We start from the raw sequence: 24,282 nt of genomic DNA, 5'->3' as shown, positions 1-24,282 counted from the left end.
TTGTGGAGTTTGGCACCTGGAAGAGTGGCACATGGAAGAGATCTAGTTTTCCAAGTGTGGAAGTTCCCCAAAAAGAGAAAAGGTCCAAAGTACCCAAAAGCACTTCTCCTTGGTTTTTATTGGAGGCTTCATTACATAGTCATGATTGACTAAGTCATCGGCCACTGATTCAGCCTCCAGCCGCTCTCCCTTTCCCAGAGGTCAGGAGGTGGGACTGGAAGGTCCAACCATTTAATAACATGGTTGGTTCTTCTAGAAATCAGCTTCTGCCCTTCGGTGGGATCCAAAAGTCACCTTCATTGATAACAAGACACCCATTTCACCTTTATGACTCTGAGGCATTTTCGGGAACTGTGGGTGAAGATCAAATATATCTGAGAAATATTTTGATTATCTGAATGACCAAGCATATGTTTCTTATCAATCATTATATCACAATTATCTTCAGCAGTTCTCCAATATCAGTGGGTGGAAACTCCATTTTTCCAGTTGTTTAGGTCAAAATCTCTGACTCCTCACATAGTATCTCAAGCAATCAGTCTTGACAGCCCTAAATACAAAACAAATTCCAAATAGACCCATTTCTCAGCACTCTGCTGTTACCAGTGCAGTCCAGAGGAAAATCATCACTTACCTAAAAGGGTCTTTCTGCTTCTACCCTTCTTTTCTTTCTAATGTAAGTAATGTCCACAGGGTGACCAGAATGACCTATTCAGTTGAAGTCAGATTGAAACAGGGACCGTGGGCTTCAGCAGAGTAGGGTGAGGGCCTCCAGAGAAAAAGCAGAGCAAGATAATTACAGTGAGAACAATGTAACAATGTGCAAAGAAGTCCCTATAGAAACTCTGTGTTAAGCATTATGCAAAGTCAAGGTCACACAAATTCTCTAGGGTAAAGAGACCAGACTAGGAATATAGACATCTTCAGTGAGATCAGTTAAAGCTCAAAAGTCCAGGAGCAACTTGGCCTGGGATGTTTGAGTGTTCTGCCAGGGTATCTCAGCATAACCCGTGACTTCACTGTATCTCAACCATAAACAGCCCTAGCAAACAGACAACAACCCAGCTCACCTTGGGGGCAGGGAAGGTGGTACAATTCTGCATCCCTAGCCCTTAGCCACATTCCTGAAAATCTTCAACCAACTATAAATCCCCTAGGCAACATACCATCACAGGCTCTCTTGTCCCCTCCTGGTGTGAGCCAGGAGCTCTGTCCTCTCACTGTATCTCTCAATAAAAGCCTCTCCTTGGCGGTGTTTGCCAAGTTCATTCTTTGACTCTGCAAACAAGAACCCTGGCATCAAGGTCATGTCACTCCTCCACTCAACCCCCAAAATGGCTTGGCATCTCTCTCAGAGCAAAACCTTAAGTATCTGTATGTCTCACAAAGCCGTATGTGATCTGGCTTCCTCACTCTCTTCACCCTCCTTTCCCTTTCACAACAGCCTCCTTGCTCTTCCTTAAACCCTACAAGCACATGCATGACTTTTGAAGCATTGTTTCCCTTCTGTTAAGAATGCTCTTCCTCAAATCGTCACTTGCCTCGTCTTTACACCTTCTCTGGTCTCTCTTCAAATGCCACCTTCTCTGATTATCCCAGTATTCTGATTAATTTATACAAATTTGTTCCCATTCCACAATCTCTATCCTCTCTACTATGCTTCAGTTTTTTTCTGCTTAGCACTCATCTCCATCTAACATATGCTGTATTAATTGACTTATTCCTTGTCTGCCTCCCCACTCTAGAATGGGATCTCCAATATGGTACAGTTTTGTTTTCTTTCACTGCTCTACTCCTAGGACCCAGGATGGCGGGAGGACCTTAGTAAGAATTCAAAAATGTTTTTATGTATTGAATAAATGAATGACTGAAAGAAAATAAATGTGTGAATAAATAAGAAAGAATTGATGGGGGTTTCACATGCCAAAGCAGAGTTTTGCTTTGCTATGAAGAGCAACAGAGATACACTATAGATATTTGAGAAAGGAAGTAGAAGTTACCTGCTGTCAGAAAGGATGAACCTGAGGAAGACAAAGAATAAGGGAGGGATACCTCTAATCCCATCTGAGATCATTGGAGTCTGGTTTAGGAGTATAGTTATGGAAATGGAGAAAAAGTAAGGAAATAAAATGGGATAAAAAGTGAATTGGCTGAATTATCTATGGTGGGAGGAAGGAAGTAGCATTTCATAGACACTCCAAATACTGTGACCCTCCAGAGCCACTGTGCCACTCCCAACAAGAAACAAGCTCATTTGGAAGAAATGACACTGCTGTTGTGGGGGAGAGTTGTTTTTTTTTTTTAATCATTTTAAATCCATAGTATTCTTTATTGTGATGATGTAGAGAAGAGTGAAAACAGAATTTTTATAGTTATAAAATGCTATCTTTTTCAAACTTTTTCCATTGAGAAAGTGAGAGGAAGAGAGTGGGGTGGGGGCAGGGGCAAGAGTGTGGAGAAAAAGAGAAACTGAAGGAGAGAGAGAGATTCAAACTGGTTTATTGTTGTGAAGTGTTGTACTTAAACCCTAGTGTCTTCTGCTATTTCCTTTAGTCTTGAATTTCTGAGAATGTAAGTACCTGGGAAATATGTGTTTACCCCATTAGTTTATAAGGGAAAAATCAAGAACACTATATGTTAGTAGAATACAGGAATACCATTCCCCTACTACTGAAATCCCCGGTAGAGAATGTCTGCACAGGCTGAGCCATGCAGTCTTGTAGGACTGAAGTGAAGGTTTTAAGAGCTAACATCCACTTGCAAAGTGCTTGGCATTTCTGGGCAAGTGTATGCCTTCAAGAGTTGACTAAGTCCTAATGATCACAAGCTTTGAATTTATTCTCCTTATTTTGCCTTTTGTTCTCTTTGCATTTTTTTTCTCTTTTGATATGAGTAAATATAAGGGGAGTTAGACTGAACAGATTATGTGGTAAGGACTTAAACTGCTTGGCTACACTTTTGAATGGAGAGACAGAGTAACCACCTGTGTTAGTAAGAATTCCTTTGGTTAAATTGGTAACTCAAATCAAACCAGCTGAGGCAGAAAGAGGGTACTTATAAGAAGGACAGTTTGTCGAGTGTGATTACAGAAATGTGACTACTCAATCTCTTGGAAGGCAGGCCTGTCACACGCTCCAGAAATAGCTGGAACAGGAGATTGAGCACTTCCAGGGCCTTTTACCTTGGCCTCTTGTCTCTGCTTCTTTACTCTTCACCTTAGTTTTTTTCCTACTTGAGGCTTGCTTCCTGCCCTCCTTCCCCAGCACCTGCACCCCACATTGTGGTGCTCCCACTACCAGGGAGACACTAGCTGGTTCTTCCTAATTCTAGTTTGAAAGACCCCAGGGAAGGACTCTGAGTCACTCTTCTAGTCATAGGATCGCTTTCGGTGTATTCCTCCAAGGCCAAAAGGCCATGATGTGGGTGGGGTCCTGTAGGAGAACCAAGAGTCTTCTGCTCATTCAATACATGAGGAAACAGAGGCACAGGAAGGATCACTGACTTGTTCAAGGTCACTCAGTTAGTACAATACTATTTGATGAGTGTCTATAGAGGTCATTAAATACATTTTAGTTATAATTGCACTGGAGTCACGAAAAGCCATCTGGAAAGAGCCCAAAACAAAATAGCAAAAACAAGGGGCATAGACTACATTTAATAGGTTTTATACTACCGTCTAGTGGTGTTACAGAGAATTTCATCATTTTCACATCAGTATCTGAGGATGTTTTATTTTGCTTGATGTAACCTTTAAAAAGGTATCAAAAATTGGCAATATACTTAAAATAATATATTTATGTATTTTATGGGGCATAAATTTAAAGGATCATTCCAATTAATACTCAGGAAACCAGCTTCCTAGTTGTCAACAGCCAATGTTGACAAGAATTTTGAAATTAAAAAATCTGGGGGTAAACTCTCCTGCAGAAAATAGCCATTTTTTCTGAGGTGCAGTATAAATTGAGGCAGATTTCTAGATTTTCAACAGTATGGGAACCTTCTTTCTGGGAAACAAACAGTAGCTACTAAGAACGAAATAAAAAGCTAGGGGCCTTTCCTCAGGATGTGTTTGCTTATCCTGCAGGGGGCAGTGCAGCTGCTCTGTGGCTTGCTGCTGGGAAAGAAGAGAGAGGGCCACAGGGCACATTGCTGGCCAGTCAGCCTGGTTCTTAATCCACAAATCCACTCTGTCACCCCAGCCATTTGGGTGCAATACAGCCATGCTGTTCTCTTTTATGAATTTGTAGTTTATAATAATATGATTCCGGCATTCATTATTTCCACATACTACAGCACAATTTTAAGGTAAGGGAAACTTAGCTTTATACACAAGTATTGACCACTTGAGTGAATATTGAAGATGATATGTAGTTCATCATCATTTGATGATTTTTAGTATTGACTTCCATTGCAGAAATGATATCTCATTGTGCACGTTATCAACAAATTTGTCTCGGGAACACTAGATGCTTAATAAGAGCCTTTATACGTCTTAAGAGAATTCACTGTACCATGCTTTCTAAGACTGGACTCAGGCTAATGCTCTCTGGTTATTTGATGAAGTCATCCAAATCCTGATGTAATCCATAGGGGGAAGAAAATCGTGAGAAAGTAGGTAACTTAAACATGGTGTTCCCTTGAGGTAACAAGATTGCATGTGTGTAAATATTCTATCTTTTCCCCAGGCAAAAAGAGCTGCTGGTCTAGCTTGTTAATTAGTTTAATTTTCAGTTCTGTATCCCCCACCAGCATGGGAGCCACTTTTAGTGGCACTGGTAAACTAAGGGCTGATGAATGCAATTGATTAAGTAGTAAGATTTAAAATTAATGCATTTTGAATGTAAATCTCATGTGTAGAAGCAAAAGGTTTTTTTTTTAAATGGGGTCTTAAAATAGGCAATGTGTATCTGTAGTCATTAATCTATTTCTTTAGTATAAATGTGTATGTGATATAATTCACAAAGAACATCTGGAACATTTATTGAAACATCTGGTTTCCTAGAGGTTATTTAAAAATGTATCATGCTAACCACAACCTTAAAAATGTTTTACAAGCAATATAGAAAGAGGCAGCTTCCTCTCTGCCTCACTCCTTTCTTGTGGAATAATATGAAGGGAAGCAAGAAATCATGTGGGATTCATTGAGAATCAACATTCATACACACATTCAGGGCTCAAGGTCTCTGGGAACCTGAATGAGTGGCATTTGGTCATATTCTCCTGATTGGGAAAGTGTACTGGAGAGCCCTTTTGTATCCAAGCAAGATGCAGGATTCCTGGACATCTTTTAAGCATGTTCCATAGCTTCACACAATATAATGGAGTGAAAACTATTATTCACCAATTCTTCATGGCAAGACACAACTTAGCGTACTCTTGGCAGTGACTGTGAATTTTTGGGGGTTGCTAGAAATAAGTTAGCTCAAATGTGGCTGGATCAGGATCAAAACAGGTATGTTTAAGGGCTGGGGAGGGTCTGTTCATCTTCATCTTATGGTTGGGGTCCTCCTCCAAGCTCTAGTGAAATAGAATTGTCCCTGCCTGGGTCAGTTGCACTTGGTCCAGCTTCTCACCTGAGCTGAAGATTTAGAAGCACAACTGCTTCCATGACTTCTCTACCTTAGGCCAGTCTTTAAAAGGATAAGTTGACTGGGCCCATTGCTAATGCTGACAGGACCCTAGCCTGTAGCTAAGTGGGATTTATTATGGAAAGGAGATGAAACAAGAAGAGTAGGCTTCTTCCCCCAGAGCCTCTGACCGATAATTCATTGAGGAGGTGTGCTTTAATCTGTTTTGTGAGCAAAGTCTCTGGTCCCATGTGTTCTTTTTATCCCTCCCTTGGAACACCATCCCAAGTGAATGGACTCTCTGAGTGGGTCCCTTCTGATGATGGCCCTAAAACTGATAATATCCTTCCTTCTCCTCCCATGGACCTTGCATGAGAATGAACTCCAAAATATTTTTTCCCACATTTTCCTCAGTCTCAGTTTCCTGCTAACACTTGCTAGAGGACTAACATCTCTAGGAGAGCTTGCAACTATACTTTTGTCTATATCTTCCCATGCTTCATGCAGGCCCACAATTTTCTGTCCTACCCCACTACCCTCTTCCCAGATTCTCCCATATCAGGCACCTGGGTTCTTTTCGAAGTGTGCCATTTGCCAAGAGATAGAAGACTTTTCATCCCCCAGGCAGTGTGCAATGGAGAGACCAGCCTCTTTGTTAAACTGCTGTTCTCATTCCCTGAGCCTGAGACTGGAGCTTCTGCAACTGTTGGTGACCATGTTTCCTATACCTACTCTTCTTACTGGACCACGTACAATGGAAATCTTGGATAAAAAGTCAGATTTTGGAAATGTAATATATAGCAGGGGAAGAAGCAGAGAGAAATTTAGCATAAAATCCCCAAGGAGATGTACAAGGAAGAGGCTCTTACTTTGCTCCCACTTGCTTCTCACTATGCCATCCATAACTCCAGGTCCTTGGATGAATGGAACACTTGACGACCTGTACCAAGGCAGGTGGAAAAGAAGAGGCATGAACCTAGGAGGCAGCGTAGAGGTCAAAGGGGTTGAGAGCAAAGAAAAGAGACAGTGGGCCCAGAGAGGAAATTTATTCTCTGTTGACAACAAGGATAATGGCCATAAGATCCTAGATGAAAAGTCCCATGCCTTTGATGATTTGGGCATGATTGTATATGGCAGAAAAAACTACTAATATTTCATCACTTGTGAAATGTGTATAGGTTGGAAAATATGATTCAAACCTGAGTCAAAGGATTGCTCTACAAATTCTTCTGGACTCTGAGTGTGATGAGGAAACAGATTATTCAGTATGGGATTCCATACCCCTTCTCTTCCACAGTTCAGGCATATCCCAGATTATATGTACACATCTGTACAAGGGCATATGAGTCATGTACCATCAGGTTCCTCGTGGGCTCTTCCAATGCTTGTCATAAAGAAGAAAATTGGACAACTACATTTCTAACAGGTTTTCTTTGGCTGTAATTCTTTGTCACAAGAGACTACTACTAACCTTCACCAATTCTCTTCTAGACCAGTTCTTGGACATTCCTATAGTCATGAAGTCAGACCTCTGGAGAACATATGAACATATATATATATATATATATATAAATATCCAAGAGATCAATGGATAGAAGCATACTTCCAGAGATTCCTGAATAACAAATTCCTAGTAATATTGTTTTGTTTTTTTTCTGACAGTTGACATATTAGATTCTGCATTACCTTCTGAAAAACCTGGAACAATTATTCTTTCTCTAAATTACATATTCAGCTAGTTTGCCTTGCATGGCCCTTGTCCAGGTGTTTTTGGGAAGATGATAGCAGGCCCATATTTGTTGCAAAGCTAAAAATGTGTGTCTGAAGACCTGAAGGGGGACTTCCTAGAACTACTCTGTCTGTTCCTCCGTCACCAGCAGAACACGAGACAGCCTTTATTCACGTGGAACAGGAAGGGCCCCAAACTTACGGACATCCCATAAATTCTGGACTTCAGTGACTTTCTGTGTCCTATTTTTCCAAATTCACTTCCACGTTTAATACATTTTTCTTATGTAAAGAAAAATCTTTACAGGCTCATTGTTGGTTTCTGCTTTTGGTGACGTCAATTGATAAGCTTCTCTCAATCTGGAATTTTTTCACCAATATTTCATTTCAGCATTTCTATAATTATATGTTTATTCATTCTTTAAAATGTTTCTGTTTTTGTTTCTTTTTTGCTGTAATGCAGAATTTATTTTTCTGAGGTAATGTTCTGCCTTGATTTTTAGTTACTTAGACCAATACATTATTTAAAAATCAAACTGGTTTGAAAGTCCTCTTCTGTCATATACCAAATCGTTTCAAATACTTTGGCCACTTTCTGGTCTTTTTTTGTTCCATTTATGTATTTCTTCTTTAACCATTACCAATGTCTTGTTTACTTTTCTATTGTTTTATTTGGTTTTATCTCTTATTTCTTTTCTTTTTCTCAAATATAGAAAAGCCTTGAATTTCCTGTTTTCTGCCAGGAACACACTCCCTTTCTAAACGCATCTACACTGACAGTTCTTTAATTGGTTATCTTCGATTTTCTAGGTAAATCATGGTATTGCTTGTAAAAAATCACAAATTTCACTTTTGTTTTGCATAGGTATACTCTGTTAATTTCCTTTCTCCTTCTTTCTTTCTTTTCCCATTCCGCCCTTGCTCTTTCCCTTTTATTTTTCTTTCTTTCTCACTCTTGGTTAAAACTTTCTAAGCAATGCTGAACAACACTAGGCAATGGTACAGTCTCATCTTAATTTGTATTTTTTTCTTCATGATCTTACTGTGATTAGCTAGGAGGTTTTGTGTGTGTCTGCGCATGTTTTTTTCTTGCTCTTTTTTTTTTAAATGAAATATATTTGCTGTTGGGTTCACTTCCTGGTGTACATCTGGGTCAAGTGCGAGAAAGGAGGGACAGCCTGTGAACTACTATGCGTTTCCGCAAGGTACGTCGAGTAAGCCTGGGAACTCCCCGTCCCCTTCCTGGCTCATCCGTCACCCACCTGCTTCAGGCCAGGCCTGCCTGCATTCTCTGCACCCTGGAGCTTAACTGTGTTTTCAGAGTTTTCTGAAAAACTGCCCATTGACTCTCCAGGTGAGCTGGTGGATTACTGGGTGGTTACCCTTCATTAAGTTAAATTCATCAATATCATGTCTTCCAGAAATTGATGTCACCCTTCTCTTCTTTCTCTTAATTTCTAAAAAAATATTTCTTTGGAATGTTGTTGGGACAAGTACTGCCTGCTTGTAACCTTTTGTCTCAGAATAACCATGTGTCCACATGTATCCACATGGCCCCCTCCTTTGGGCCGTATGCTAGGTATTTGATGGCCTGTGGTTACCTAGGTCCAGGCCTACCTTACCAATGGACACATCTTATTGGGAGACAGTCCCCTCTGTGAAGGTTTCCTTCCTTGGGGACTCGTTATGCAAGAATGACTCCTTGTAGCATAACACACAGCACAGTCATAAATCACGTGCCCTCTTTGGCAAGAACATAGTCTCTGTCTCCTGCCCCTGGCACACACCTAGTCTTTGTCTCCTCTCCCACATAGGTAGTTCCCTCCCTGTCCATGAGAGTGTGTGCAACTTTGTCCAGCCTATGGCTCCTGGACTTCCTGTGCTTAAGTCCCAATAGATCTCATATGGCATCTATGGTCTTTCCTTTGGTCTCTCAAGCTCTTTCCTGTTGCAACTTGCCCATTTGGAAGTGTGACTGGACTTGAGATCACACAAAGGTCAATGGGAGATCAGTTCAGCCAACCAGCTTGAAATGGTTAATGGTTCCTTTACAAATAAAGTCTATTATTTTCAGTTCTCAAATGTCAAAATAAAAGTGAATCTTCCCTTAACTAATAAAGACAGAAGGAAATAATATACTAAAACTCAATTCCTCTTACACAACATTGAGAGTAGTTGGCTTAAAAATATTATGCTGCTTAGCTTAATTAACATTAAATTAAAAGCAGTGATTCCAAAGTGAAAATATGAATATGAATTAGTTCTCTTTTTCCAAAAGAAGTGAAAAATAAGCATATGTATTGAAAGAGTGTTTTTTATTCAGACTATTCTATGAATTATTTTCCTTTTTTTATGTTGGCAAAGAACCTTTCTTAGAAACAATGCTGAATTTAGATCAACACTGCATACTAATTAGGAAAAAAAACAACAACCCTCTCTTATTATTCTCTCTGAAAAACAAGCATTTTTCCAGGCTTTGTAGGTTTATGTATATCAGGGTCTGATTTTTCAAAAGATTTACTGCTTTATGTTTTTCAGTACTTGGTTTCATTGTGTCTTTTACAGTGAAATATCATTGTTCAAATCACATTTTTGGCAGGATGTTGTTCTGTTATATTCCATGGGAATCATGGGAAGCTCAGAAAAGAGGCAGACAAGTCTCATTAATAAAGCTTATGCCTGTATTTTGGTTTTTGTGTGCAGAAAATTTGTCCTTTTGTATGAAAGGGACATGCAAAATTTCTGTAAGGCTTGATAAAATTAGTTTCTTGCAGCAAAGGGTTATCACACAAGACTGAGGTCTTTTCTCAGTTATTTATATGCTTTTAAACTCAGTTCAAAATTTAAAATGAATTTGAATGCTATCTTCAGTCTCTACCCCACACCCACCTTTGTTCTCATGCCCTTCTTGTTCAGACAACTTATATTCTTATTTTATTCCTTCAGTAGAAAATAGCACTTTGGTCCCTAACCCAAATTTGTTCTATCAGCACCCTATGCTCACAATCTCTCCTGTGTTATTCTTTATTTCATTCAACCAACTTTCTGATTTCCATTACCTAGGTCACTGATTTCCAAGATAAAAGCTGATCTATCAAACTAACTCTACATCTAGCTGTATTCTTCTTTTTCTCTTTGGTATTGTGGGTAAAATTGAAGTCTTTCCAGAATCTCTCGCCTGGCTTTAGCGCATCTCCATGTCAGTAGGTGTTTCCAATGGGTAGAGAGAAGTAGTCCATCTCTATATCAACAGGTGATTGTAAGAGGCGGGGGAGTGAGGGCATATGTGGACAGGAGAGGTTTAGTGGGGTCCTTTTGCAGCAGGGATGCAAGAGACAGGGGAGAGCAGAAGTGAATGACTGCCTGTAGGCAATAAATGGATTTCTCCCACTTTATTTCTCCCTTTGACTGATTTTGGCTTCAAAAGTTATTTCCCCCTGAAACATATTTTCCCCATGGAGTTACAGTATAATCTCGCATTAACTCATTATTGTGACTCTACATTAACGATGTAGTAGTATGAAGGGCTTATGTTATTTTTCAGAGGCTGAGTACTTGGTTTGACACAACTTTGTCCTGAACAGCCTGTACATTTACACTGACTCCCATGCTTTCAATCATACTGAAGCTGATATATAACTAAGATGTTATATATTAAAAGCCTGCAAATATCATCTACTTCTTTATAGCTTCAAATTGAAGTATGTTAACATATGAAGACTCTACAAAGTCCCAAAACACATAGTCTTCAATGACACAAACAGTGGATGGTTAATCACACCCTCTTGGTAACTTCTCAGGTTGATGGGAATTCTTTTCAAGAAGACAATTGTATGCCTCTGTTGGAAAGTTTTCTGTCTGGTGTGGCCATTGTGCTATTGAAAAGTCCCACCTGTTTCCTAGAACTGTTTCTTTTTCCATAAGGTCAGAACTGTACCTTGCTATCCTGACTGGTCCATCGCTAAGGCTTTCAAAAGTTAGGACACACCTATTGCAAACAAATGTACCAGATGAGAGACGTGTAATATATGGGTTCTAAGCCTGGTTCTCTTACTGACCCAAATAAAATTTTGTGCAAAACAATGTCTCTGGACTGGACTTCAGTTTCTTAGGACATATAATGAGTGTTTGGATTTTATGACATTTCATGTCACTTCCTGTCCTAAACTTTAAAACTCTCACTCATCTTAAAGTGCCTTCTTTATGAATTTATAGCCTATTATCATGAGAGAGAGAATGATGCAGGCAGGGTACATATCAATTGAAGATTTCTAGGAAATTAAACCCTAGAGCAAATGTGTGTTTCATTTTCTCACTCTAGGCCATTTACTTTCTGTTTTTTTAATATATAATACTCACTTCAACCATTTCTTCCACCTCCTGTCCCTGCCTCTGGCTACAACCAATCTGTTCTCTGTCTCTATGCACTTGGTTTTTATTCTTTATATTTTTCTCTTTTGGGTTCGACATATAAGACAGAACATAAAATATTTATCATTTTCTGACTGACTTGTTTCGTTTATTATAGTCCCCTTGAGGTTCATCCATTTTATCATGAATGACAACATTCCATTCTTGTTTATGGTTGAATAATATTCCACTACATATATTATATTTTATTTCACATCTTTTTCATCCATTCATCCATTGATGGACACTTAGATGTTTCTGTATCTTGGCTATTGTAAATAAAACTGCAATGAACATGGGGTGCATATATCTTTTCTAGTTATTATTTTCATTTTCTTTGAATAAATACCCAGAAGTGGAATTGCTGGGTCATATGGTAGTTCTACTTAAAAATTTTTGAGAAATATCCATATTATTTTCCATCATGGCTGCACTGATTTACATTCCTACTAACAGTGTAAGCGGGTTCCCTTTTCTCCATATCCTTATCACCCCTTGTTATTTCTTGTCTTTTTGATAATAGCCGTTCTATCAAGTGTGAGGTCATATTTCATTGTGGCTTTGATTTGCATTTCCTTCATGATTAGATATATTAAACATCTTTTCATATGCCCGTATGTCTTCTATGGAAAAATGTCTATTTAGAGCTTCTGCTCATTTTTAAATTGGATTGTTTGTTTTGTTTTTCTATTAGGTGTACTAGTTCTTCATATATTTTGGATATTAGCCCCTTATCAGATATATGATTTGCCAGTATTTTTTCCAATTCAGTAGGTTGCATTTTCATTTTGTTGATGGTTTGTTTCCTTTCTGTGCAGAAATTTTTCAGTTTGATGTAGCCCCACTTGTTTATTTTTACTTTTGTTGCTCTTGCTTTTGGTGTCAGATTCAGAAAATCACCAATACCTATATTGAGGAGCTTGCTGCCTACATTTTCTTCTAAGAGGTTTATGGTTTCAGATCTTGTGTTCAAGTCTTTAATTAATTTTGAGTTTATTTTTGTGTATGGTATAAGATTTCATTCTTTGGCATGTAGCTGTCCAGTTTTCTTAATGCTATGTATTGAAAATACTATCCTTTCCCCATTGTATATTCTTGCCACCTTTGTCATAAATTAATTTACTTTAATTAAATTAATATACACATGGGTTTATTTCTGGACTCTCTCTTCTGTGCTATTGATCTATGTCTGTTTTTATGCCAATACCATACTGTTTTAATTACTATATCTTTGAAATATAGTTTGAAATCAGGGTGTGTGATGTCTCCAGCTTTGTTCTTTCTCAAGATTTAGCTCTTCAGGGTCTTTTGTGGTTCCATACAAATTTTAGGATTGTTTTCTATATTTCTTTATATATTGTTTTAAATTTCATACAAAGTTTAGGATTGTTTTATATTTATGTAAAGAATGCCATTGGAATTTTGATGGGGAACAGAAAAAGAGCATAAGGTGAATACTAAGGAAATCTGAAAAAAGTATGGACTTTAGTCAATAATAACATAACAATGTTGGCTCATTAGCTGTGATGTATGTATCATAGTAACATTAACAAGATGGTAAACTGGGTGTGAGTTATATAGGAGCTCTATATACACTCCTCTACTCTTCTGTAAATCTAAAACTACTTTAAAACAAGAAGTTTCTTTTAAAAAACTGGATGCTGTGTTTAATGACAGTGGATTCTGATAACCTAAAACTTATTAACAAATAAGTACTTTTATTTCTGTATCATCCAAAGATGATTAGCAGCTATAAACTTGAGCTTACTAGCTTACTATGTCCACTGACATATTAGATCCTCACAGGAGTTAGAGACTCCTTCATGACCAATGAACAATAGGCTATGTTTTAACCAATTAGGTAGAGATTTATATACTACTCCTATCCTTTCCAAGGTCCAAGGTTCAAGCCTAACAAAAGAAAGGTTTCCATTTCTATCATATAAAGGTTTATTCTCCTCTTTAGAGGGCCGTTAAGAGAAATTCTTCACTGGGCTACAATTTGTCTTGCCTGAGCAAGCAAAGAAACTCGGTGTTCATTTTATTGATGCAGTCTTTGACATTCCTTAGATGAGAGATCCTACTGAGTGAACCTGTTAGCTTTCCTTCATCTATATCAGGGCTTCTCAGTTGGCACTATTGACATTTCAGGCCACATAATTCTTTATTGTTGGAGACTGTCTTGTGTATTGTAAGATATTTAGTGACAGTCCTGACTTTTGTCCACTAGATGTCAGTAGCACCCTCTCTTTCAGGTATGACAACCAAAAGTGTTACCCGACATTGCCTAGCATCCTTTAGTTGACAAAATTCCCCTAGTTGAGAACCTCTGGTTTAGATCAACACAGGTGAGGTGTCCATGATAGGACCTCTTGAGCCCACGTTCCTGGGGTCTCCTATTCTTAGTGGCAAGTAACCATGACAACAGAGTATTTAGTGTTCTCACTGATTTTTGTGTTGTGTCCTAGCTAGCAATCTTCTCTGAGTGGCACATAATTCCACAATGTTGTGACTTTAGAGTTTGTTGATGGAGATCCCATTCTTGTTTTGTGGTCTGTTCATCCATTAAATTTCTACAGGGAGGAATTTTTGCTACCAGCATTTGGAACAGGTCATTAGTGAGAAACTCACTCAAAAGTCTGCCTATTGTATTTGCCCTCTGTATCTTTTCTCCATTTCTTTCACCATATAGACCATCATTGGCCAAAACTCTGTTGCTCTGTCATTTTCTTTGTATACCTTTGTAATATTTTACTAACTTTACTCTTGATTCAGTGTTAAAAAGGGTGTCCATATATTCAAAAGAGTCAACAATCCCTGAGTAGAATCCCAATTTCTAATGGCTATATTCATTGTATTTTAATTTCTGTGCTGATTGGTTTATGACTAATATATTGATGAAATCACTGTGAAAAAAGAGTAACTGAAGGATATCTAAAGAAAATATCATTCCTAATTTTTAAAATATGTTGATTCTTCAAGAAAGAGCTTTTTTTTTTTGCTGAAGTTTATCTTACAAATAAAAGGACTTTGAGTCAAGTTAATGGCCATGTTTACAAACTTCCCATGTAAGTGTTTTTATCACTCTAGGAAAAAAAGACATTAACAGAACTGGAGGGCTTTTAAACAATTTTAAAGTTTTAGTAAATGAGGTAGAATTATAAAAAAGTTCAAGAAATATCCTAAAATTGGGTAAATACTTAGAAATTAGACTGGGTTGATATTATCTTCTCTGTCTTGTCATAGTTGTAAAATAATATAACAAAACTACAGTTTAAGCAAACAGAAGCTTATACTTTTATTGACAAATGAACAGATAAGCTACCATTATTTTGGCAAAATTTTAGGATTAGGAACATATAAATACATGTGCTCAATGAATTTGAATTATAATAGCCAATATCTTTATAAAAGGGATTGATTCTCTCAGGTAGCAAGACAGACATGAGCAGGTCCTGCCCTATCCTGGACAAAGTCTTCCCAATCTCCACTTACCCACTTGTCACCAGATGGCAGAATGTGCCCCAAACCCTTCCTGTTTATTGTTCAGTCTCCTGCCCTAACAGGGCCAGACAAGATGTAAAATACCCGATGAGGATTCCAGACCACCAACACAGGTTGGTGCAAGCACACCAAGACCCAAAAGGTGACCTGGAGTTACCTCAGGGTTCATTATGTCATAATTATAATAAATTTACATTGTGAAAATGTAAAAACAAAGTGAAAACTCCCCTTTGGGTTTCACTTGGGTACTTATGAGTAAGAGCCTGAGCATTAGGAAAATGTTATATGAAAAGGTTATACAAACTGAAACTGTCTATCTGCATGTCAATTAAGTGATGTAAGATGCAGGAGGGACTTCCCACTATTTTAAAAACCAACCCTAACCCTAGGAGGTGGGCTGTTTCTGGTTTCCAGATGGCCCTCTCTGCACCCTTCTTGAGACTGTGCTTATGTGTTGCTTAATAATAAACTCCTTCTGCTTAAGACTATTCTAAGTCTGTCTCTTGATTGGATTCTTTCTTTCCAGAAGACAAAGAACCAAGGTCAAAATGAACCAGCAACATCTTTCTGGTTCTCTGACTTGGATAGTTACTCCCAATAAGCCATACGAGCCTCACCCCCTTGGCTGGAGGCACAACCTGCATATCCTCTGAGGGTGCTTTCCCCCTCTGTCTCTCATTGACAAACAGCCACAACCTATGGGCTCATCAAGGAAAGACGCCTATGACCTGAGAGGTCAGACTGGGGAATATTGCATTATGCACCCCACTGACTGCAAGACAATGGTGGAGGACACCCATTCTAACCCTGGGCAATCTCCAAGTATATTTAATATGTCCATACAGGAGACTTTCTTGCTCTACTCTGTTTGTCCTTCTGCCACTTTGCAATTGTCCTGGCTTGGCTTCATCTTCAGTATAGCACAGGTTTGTTTTTTCTTTTCTTTTTGGGAGGGTGGAATGAGCAGTTTGCGTCTAGACTCCGCCTCCCAGAATCCCAATGTACTTCCCTTGCTGGGTAGGGGGCGGATAAACAGGTTACCTTTTCCTAGTGGAAGCTACAGCCTAACACAGGTATTTTCTCATTCATTTTCACTGGTGTTAGGGCCCAGAGATTTGTTCCCCCCTTCACCACTGTGTGAACACTCTCTGGGGGCGCTTTGACTGTTGTATTTCTACTGGACATGACTGGTTGGGATTCTGCCCGCTTTACTTTTGGGCCCAAGGCAGGGATCAATCAGATTTCCTCCCTTTTGCCTGCCTTTTTAAACATCTCACTTTCTGCCACTCTGCAACTAAGAGGTGGGGCGTGAACTTCAGCTTGACTTGGATGGAATGCAAGATCAATGAGATTGAAGATGTCCTTAACCTTAGGCTTTACAGGATGCCTTCCCAATGGCCAGATCCCTAAATTGGAAACTCTGGCCATGTATTTCATCCTTGAGGTTGTCCTTAAACAGGGCCAACAAGACTTGAGGGGAGGAGGAAATTGGCAAGATGCTAAATCCCAAAGAGTACACTCCAGTCCAGGACCTTTGATGACTGGCCGCAAGGCATATATAGCAACAACGTCCAGATGAAGGACTCAAGGAAGCTACAACAGCTTCAGGGTGGGGCTCGGTAAGGTGCATTGTGCATAGTTCCCCATGCAAGGAATGCACCTTGCCCAGCAAGTTGTGAGTGAGGGACACCTCGCTCACAAGGGGCTGCAGGGGAGGATTTGAGGGGTGCCTCATGTCCCCTGTATTCATTTATCTTTTCTCTTTCAGATGAGCATCTAACTGGCAACTTCTCAGGACTTGCCCTTAGGATACATCCTAAAGAATTGAGCTAAGTGTGACTCCCCCAAACATTAAAGAGGAAACAATCTTCTTTTGCCACACAGCATAGCCACAATATAAACTAGAAGGAGGAGGAATTTTGCCTGAGAAGGGGAGTTTAAATTACAATACCATTTTCCAACTTGATCTTTTTTGCTAAAAGATGGGCAAATGGAGCGAGGTCTTTCATATCCAACTTAGCTTTAAGGGAGAACCAGCAACTCAACTCTGTGGGGCTAGCAGGGAGGAGCCTGCTGCCTCAGCAATGCTTAATTTGTCTACCAAAGTTCCCTCCCCTTCTCCCAGTGATACTATCAGTCAGTCTAGGAACTCTGTCCACTAGAGCACCCTTCTAGAGCAAATGAGGGGCCTCTTGCTTCATTGACGCCTTCCTTAGTATACTCAACATTAGGCTTCCCTTGGTGGTTTGTCCCCATACTTGGGGTCCCTTGGCCCTTGGAAGCTGTAACGATTCCAGGATGTAATAGGATTTGTAGGACTTCCAGGAGGGTCAGAACTCCATTTTCCATGCATTATTTTAGTCAGATATAACAGGATTTAGGTAAATTCTCAGATGACCCTGAAAAATATCTAAACAAATTTAAGCCCAATAAAAATAACATCATCTCACAAAACTAGAGCATATTGGGGTTGGGATCCTTCCTCTTACATGTTTGTCTGCCCATGTCCTCCTGGTACTATGTGGAAAGACAGCACATCTGTGTGCCTCCCAGCAAATTAGTCTGGGTCATTTATTGTTATAACATCTCCATAGCCTCCAGGAATGTATCTATGCCCCTTCCCCCTTTTGGGGCTTCACCCCCTCCTTCCAGGAAAAAAAATCACCTTAATTTCTTTCCTCATAGGACCGGGTCTTACCAGAGGAACAGGGACCAGAACTGGTGGTGCATTCACTGCCTCTTTGGTATATCATAATTTGTCCCTAATAGTTGCTAAACCTATTGCCCCTAGAGATTGGAGTAAATGGGAAAATCTATCATGGAGGCATGAACCCAGATTGAAGCCCTGTCAGCAGCAGTCCTACAAAACTGCCACGGCTTAGGTCTCTTGCTTCTGCTCAAGGAGGACTATGCACCATGTGCCAAGAACAGTGCTGCTTTTGGGTCAATCCATCAGGACATGTTCAAACATACTTTTGGAACCTTATCCAACAGGCCTCCAATCCTAAGGATAGAGCCTCCCAAGCGTGGCTCACCTGAGAAAATGCATGATCTTGGATGTCCTGGCTCCTTCCTTTTCTACAGCCCTTGCCCCCATCTTTCTTTTACTCCTATTGGGGACTTATGTATTAAACTTCCTAGCCAAATTTGTCTCTTCCCGCCTTCAGGCAATAAAACTTCAGATGGTCCCTAGCCACCAGCTATCAGCCAATCAACACTCAGGAGATGACATCATTCTATGGGGACCTTTGGGTCAATGCTCCAGGACAAATGAGCTGAGACTGACAGTCAGCAAGAGATGGGACCCTGAAAGCCCCACTACACCCCTCCTCAGCAGGAAGCAGCTAGAGAGAAAGGACACCCTCTTCCCAAAGCTCTTGTGAGAGGAAATGTCAGGTAGCTGGCAGACATGAGCAGGTCCCGCCCTGTCCTGGACGAGGTCCTCCCCATCTCAACTTACCCCTCATCATCAGATGGCAAAACACTCTCAAACCCTCCTGCTTATGGTTCAGTTTCCTGCAGTATCAGGGCTAGACAAGATGTAAAAAGCCCAGTGGGGATTCCAGACCACTAACAGTTTGTGGTAGGTGCCCTAAGACCCAGGAGGTGACCCAGAGTTACCTCGGGGTCCATCATAACACAGTTATAATAAATTTACATTGCAGTTTTGGTCTCCCTCTCTGTGGGTATCACTTGGGTATTTATGGGTAAGGACCTGAGCACTAGGAAAAGGTGGTATGAAAAGATTATAGAAAGTGAAATTGGCAATCAACATGTCAATCAAATGACATAAGATGTAAGGAGGGACTTTTCACCATTTTAAAAACCAACCCTAGCCCTAATAGCTGGGCTGTTTCTGGTTTCCAGATAGCCTGCTCTCCATCCTTCTTGAGAATGTGCTTACATGTTGCTTGTTTTCTGCCTCCTACAACTGTTCTGTCCCTTGGTTGAATTTTTCCTTCAAGAAGACAAAGAACTAAGGTCGAAAGGAACCAGTAAGAATTCTTATAATGTGTTTCTTAAAAAATAGTATAAAAATAACAATTATTCTTTTTTTTAAATTTTGGAATCATTAATATACAATTGCATGAGCAACATTGTGGTTACTAGATTCCCCCCATTATCAAGTCCCCACCACATACCCCATTACAGTCACTGTCCATCAGTGTAGTAAGATGCTGTAGAACCACCCCTTGTCTTCTCTGGGCTATACTGCCTTCCCCGTGCCCCACCCCTACATTATGCCCCTTCTTCTCCTTCTCCTTCCTTTCCCACACCCACCCCAAATCCCTTTCCCTTTGGTAACTGTTCGTCCATTCTTGGATTCTGTGAGTCTGCTGCTGTTTTGTTCCTTCAGTTTTTGCTTTTTTCTTATATTCCACAGATGAGTGAAATCATTTGGCACTTGTCTTTCTCTGCCTAGCTTATTTCACTGAGCATAATACCCTCTAGTTCCATCCATGCTGTTGCAAATGTTAGGACTTCTTTTCTTCTTATGGCTGAATAATACTCCATTGTATATATGTACCACATCTTCTTTATCCATTCATCTACTGATGGACACTTAGGTTGCTTTCATATCTTGGCTATTGTAAATAGTGCTGCGATAAACATAGGGATGCATATGTCTTTTTGAGACTGGAAAACTGCATTCTTAGGGTAAATTCCTAGGAGTGGAATGCCTGGGTCAAATGGTATTTCTATTTAAAAATTTTAAATTATTGTTCTGTTATATTCTGGCCATCACAATTCTAGGAAAAATTCTTTATATACTCAATACATACACTAGGTTCAATGGAGACATAATTGTATCAGAAAAATATAATCTTTGTATTTATATAAATCAACACAAAGTTTAACTATTTGCCCTATATTACAGAAAAGAATTTAATATCCAGTCTATATCACATAGTAGGTTATATATATATCATTAGGAAAAAGAAATAAGCCAATAGAAAAATAAGTAAAGAAAGTGAAAAGGCAATTAATTCAAGAGGGAGGAACTGGCTAAAAATCATTTGCAAAGGTTGTTGATCTTAGTCAAAGAAAAATAATGAATAAATGATCAAAGAAATAAATTAATTAGGGATAGACTACCAAACATTGGTCTGTTTACTTTCTAAATAATATCTTTACATTCTTTTTCCAAATAATATGATCAGAAAACTATGTTAAAGAAATATATTAACAAAAAGACCTTTGTATCTAAAAATCATTATGATTTGTTTTAATAGTCCTTAAAAAATAGTAAACCTACAATATTAGTAGTTATTTAGTGTTTAGTTGGAGTGGCAGGGAGTGAACTTCCAGCAGTTAATTCTACCCCTTCAGTTTCTCTTCTCTGCCTTTCAGCTAGGACTAGTGTCTGTTCTTTTTTCCACATGTGGCAGCATTTGATTATTGCCATTAATTTCCTCCCAGGCACATATATTTTTTAGGAAAAACACTGACCTGTGCAATATGATTAGAGGGGCATGGCTAATAAGACCTCCATGCCACCACCACTAAGGACCTATGTAATGCCTTCCTATGAAAGTATTGTCATAGAAGAAAATATCTACCATTTCATTTCCATGTATCAAAATTATACATATTTTAGAACATTTTAACTTTTAGAACCATTAATTTAGTATATCTTCAGAATAAATTACAGAAACAGTATATACTTTTAATAAAGTAATACTTTATATATTAATCACAATTTTTTTCTTTTTCTCTTGAGAGATTTAGAAATCTTAAATTCTTTTTCATTTTGTATTGCACTTTTTTCTAGTTTATTTAAATGAAATTTCCTCTTTTGAAATTAGTTTTTCTGATGTCCTGCCTAAAAACACCATCATTTTTTTTTATTAGAACCAATCTTACCAATTGCCTTTGTTCTTAAATTCAATTATAACTTTCGAAAATACTTTTATGGTAAAATGAGGCCACATGTTACAAGCTGGGTTTCATCTCATGTACAAAGTTGTTTAATATTTGAAAGTACATTAATTTAATTCACTATATTTTTATTTTAAAAGAGCAACATAATAGATGCAAATCATTGAATAATATTTAACCTCAATGAATTATACCAGCAAAGCATTCTTAACAATCACTGAACAAACATGAATTCCATTTTCAGGATAAAAGGTAGTTTCCAGAGACTTCTAGTAAACATAATTCTTAATAATGGAAATTTTATATTTAAATTTAGGAACAAGATGAGTATGCCCCATCCTCCATACAATTCAGCATTATATCAGAGGTCTTAGTCTATATAATTAAGAATAAAAATAAATAAAACATAAAGATTGGAAAGAGAGATAAAAAATTGTCCTGTCAAGGGCAAACTCATTATTCTAGTAAATTCTAGTAAATTCTGCCTAATTTATTCATTTCTTGTCAGTTTAGTAATAGCCAAATTTAAAGTTTCTTCTCAGGTTCTCTGTTCTTCCTAGTTTTCTCAGGGTTGAATGTACGTTCTCGAGAACTTTCAAGTCCACATTCCTTCAAGTGCACCTGGAAACTAGAGGAAGTGACTAACTTCTTCAGTTTGGTTCAATCCTATGCTAGTAGCTATAGAAATGAACTGTCACTTCTATTCTTGTTCTAAGTGGGAATCAGGTGTGTGGCTCACTCCAACTTCCTTTAGTAAAGGTATTAAGCCCTCCCTAGGGATTCAAAAACATTAAAGTAGCATCACTTTTTTAAACTGACATTCTTCTTACCAAACAAATGACTATAGAGGCACAATAAGTCTTCATCAGAGCAATTTGGCTTCCTAATTGAAGTTAAGAGTTTTTCAAATTGTCCTTGACTCCATGCCAAAGAGAAGTCCTAGTAATGGTACAAGATAGGATGTTTCTTGACCATCTCATACCCCAACTTGGCACTTACACATGCCTTCATGGAAAAGCTCTCCATACCATGCTGGCTTAGAACATTTTTACAGATGGGAAACACCAAGAGAAATTTTTGAGTTTCCATCCTTCTCCCATAGAAAAGTTTGGGATATTAGGAGGACTGTCTACTTTTTTTTTACATTGTCTGATTTTCTATCCATGCCTCTCCAGTGCTGCTCACCTTTTCCCCAGTTCAGGACTCATTTTATGTAGTCTGTGGTCATAGGGCAACTGGTCTTGTCTTTTGAAGCCTTTATAATATCTCTTTTATGCCATACTAGGGCAGGGATTTCTGAAGCAAGGAGATCTGACATTTTAATTTCACTTATCTGTATGACTTCCAAAGAAGAGCATAAACTTAATGTCCAAATCATTCATTTTCACAAACTAAAAATTCATCACTTCATCTACCACTGTCATTATGAAAAGAAATGTTTGTTAACAGCTGATATTAGCCAAAGATTTTGTTTTTATCTTTGCGTGTTGACATGCCAAGTTGTATTTTTCTTTGTGTTTACTATGCTTGATGATCTCTAATCTTCCTGGGTCTGTGATTTGGTGTCTCTGATTTTGGAAAATTCTCAGTTATTATCTCTTCAAATATTTCTTCTTCTTTGCCTATCTCTTCTCAGGACTCCAATTAGGCAGATGGAAAATCATTTGAAATTGCCTCCTTAGAATGACTTACTGTCTGATCATTCATCTAACTGCATTGAGACTACAATGCTCTGAGCTCTCTGATGTACTCTTAGATGTTCTTTGGATTATTTTTTACTCATTTCCCCTTCCTGTTTTCTTTTCAAATTGGATGATATATATTGGTCTATCTTCAAGTTCAATTATTACTTTTTTCTAGTGCTGTGTTCGTCCTGCTGATAATTTTATTTCAGGATTTCTTTATCTCTGATAGTGTTTCCAGCATCCAACATTATCATTTCCAGCATCTCCATTTAATCTTTTAAAATTTCCCTTTCTGATAAAATTCTTCATCTGTTAATGAACATTTTCCATTTTATTCATCAGGTGCTTTAACATACTAATCAAAGATATTTATATTCCTTGTCTGATAGCTCTAATACCTGTGTCATCCAGGGTCTGTTTGTATTGATTGACTCTTAATAGTTTACATTTTTTTCTTGATTTTTTTTGGGTGTCTAATAATATTTGAGTAAATGTCAGAATCTTGTGTAAAAAAGTAGTGACAGCTGACATCAACAGTATTTATATCCCCCTATTGGTATGCCTTTTTGTTCAGGTTGTTCAGTCTAATTCAACTAACTTTGGTTTTGTTATTGCTATAGATATATTCAGGTGCCAAAGATTCCAAATCCCTCTAGCACTGGACTGCTTCTGTCTGGTGCTTTGTATAAGGCATAGGGTGTTGGGATAACTTTGTAGAATTTCTGCTCCATTGTCAGCTTTCAGCATACATTCTATACTATTGGCAATAGGTTGCTTTTGCATTTTACTAGGTACTCAGAACCTCGTGGAGGGTTGGGAAGAATTTTCTGTCCTGCTACACCAGTCTCAGTTTTGAACAGGACTCTCTGTGCCTAAACTTTGAGAGTTTTCTCACCATCCTTGTCTCTTCCTCTCATGGCAAATGAACTCAGCCTTTTAATGGCTGGGATCTTTTTTCCCTTTTATTGAGATACAATTGACATACTACATTGTGTAAGTTAAGGTGTACAACCGTGATGATTGGATACATATATATACATATTACAAAATGATTACCACAACAAGGTTAATTAATATCCATAACCTTACATATCACTTGTTTTTGTGGTAAGAACATTTAAGATTTAGACTCTTAGCAACTTACAAGTACATAATGCAGTACTGTTACATATTGGTCATCATGCTGTATATTGGATCCCCAAAATTTATTCATCTTATATCTAGAAGTTTGTACCCTTTTTGCCCAACCTGCAGCCCCTGGCAATGACCATTCTACTCTTTGTATCTATGAGTTAGGCTTTTATAGATTCCACATGTAAGTGAGATTATATAGTATTTTTCTTTCTTTGTCTGGCTTGTTTAACTTAGCATAATGGCTTTGAGGTCCAGACATGTCACAAATGGCAGGATTTCTTTCTTTTTTATGGCTGAATAATATTCTATGTATATGTAAGGTCATATTTTCCTAGGTTTTCTTCTAGGAGTTTCCTAGTTTCAGACCTTACATT

This window comes from Manis pentadactyla, chromosome 12, assembly GCF_030020395.1.
Source record: "Manis pentadactyla isolate mManPen7 chromosome 12, mManPen7.hap1, whole genome shotgun sequence".
Lineage (NCBI taxonomy): Eukaryota > Metazoa > Chordata > Mammalia > Pholidota > Manidae > Manis > Manis pentadactyla.
Note: the sequence above shows the minus strand (reverse complement) of the source record.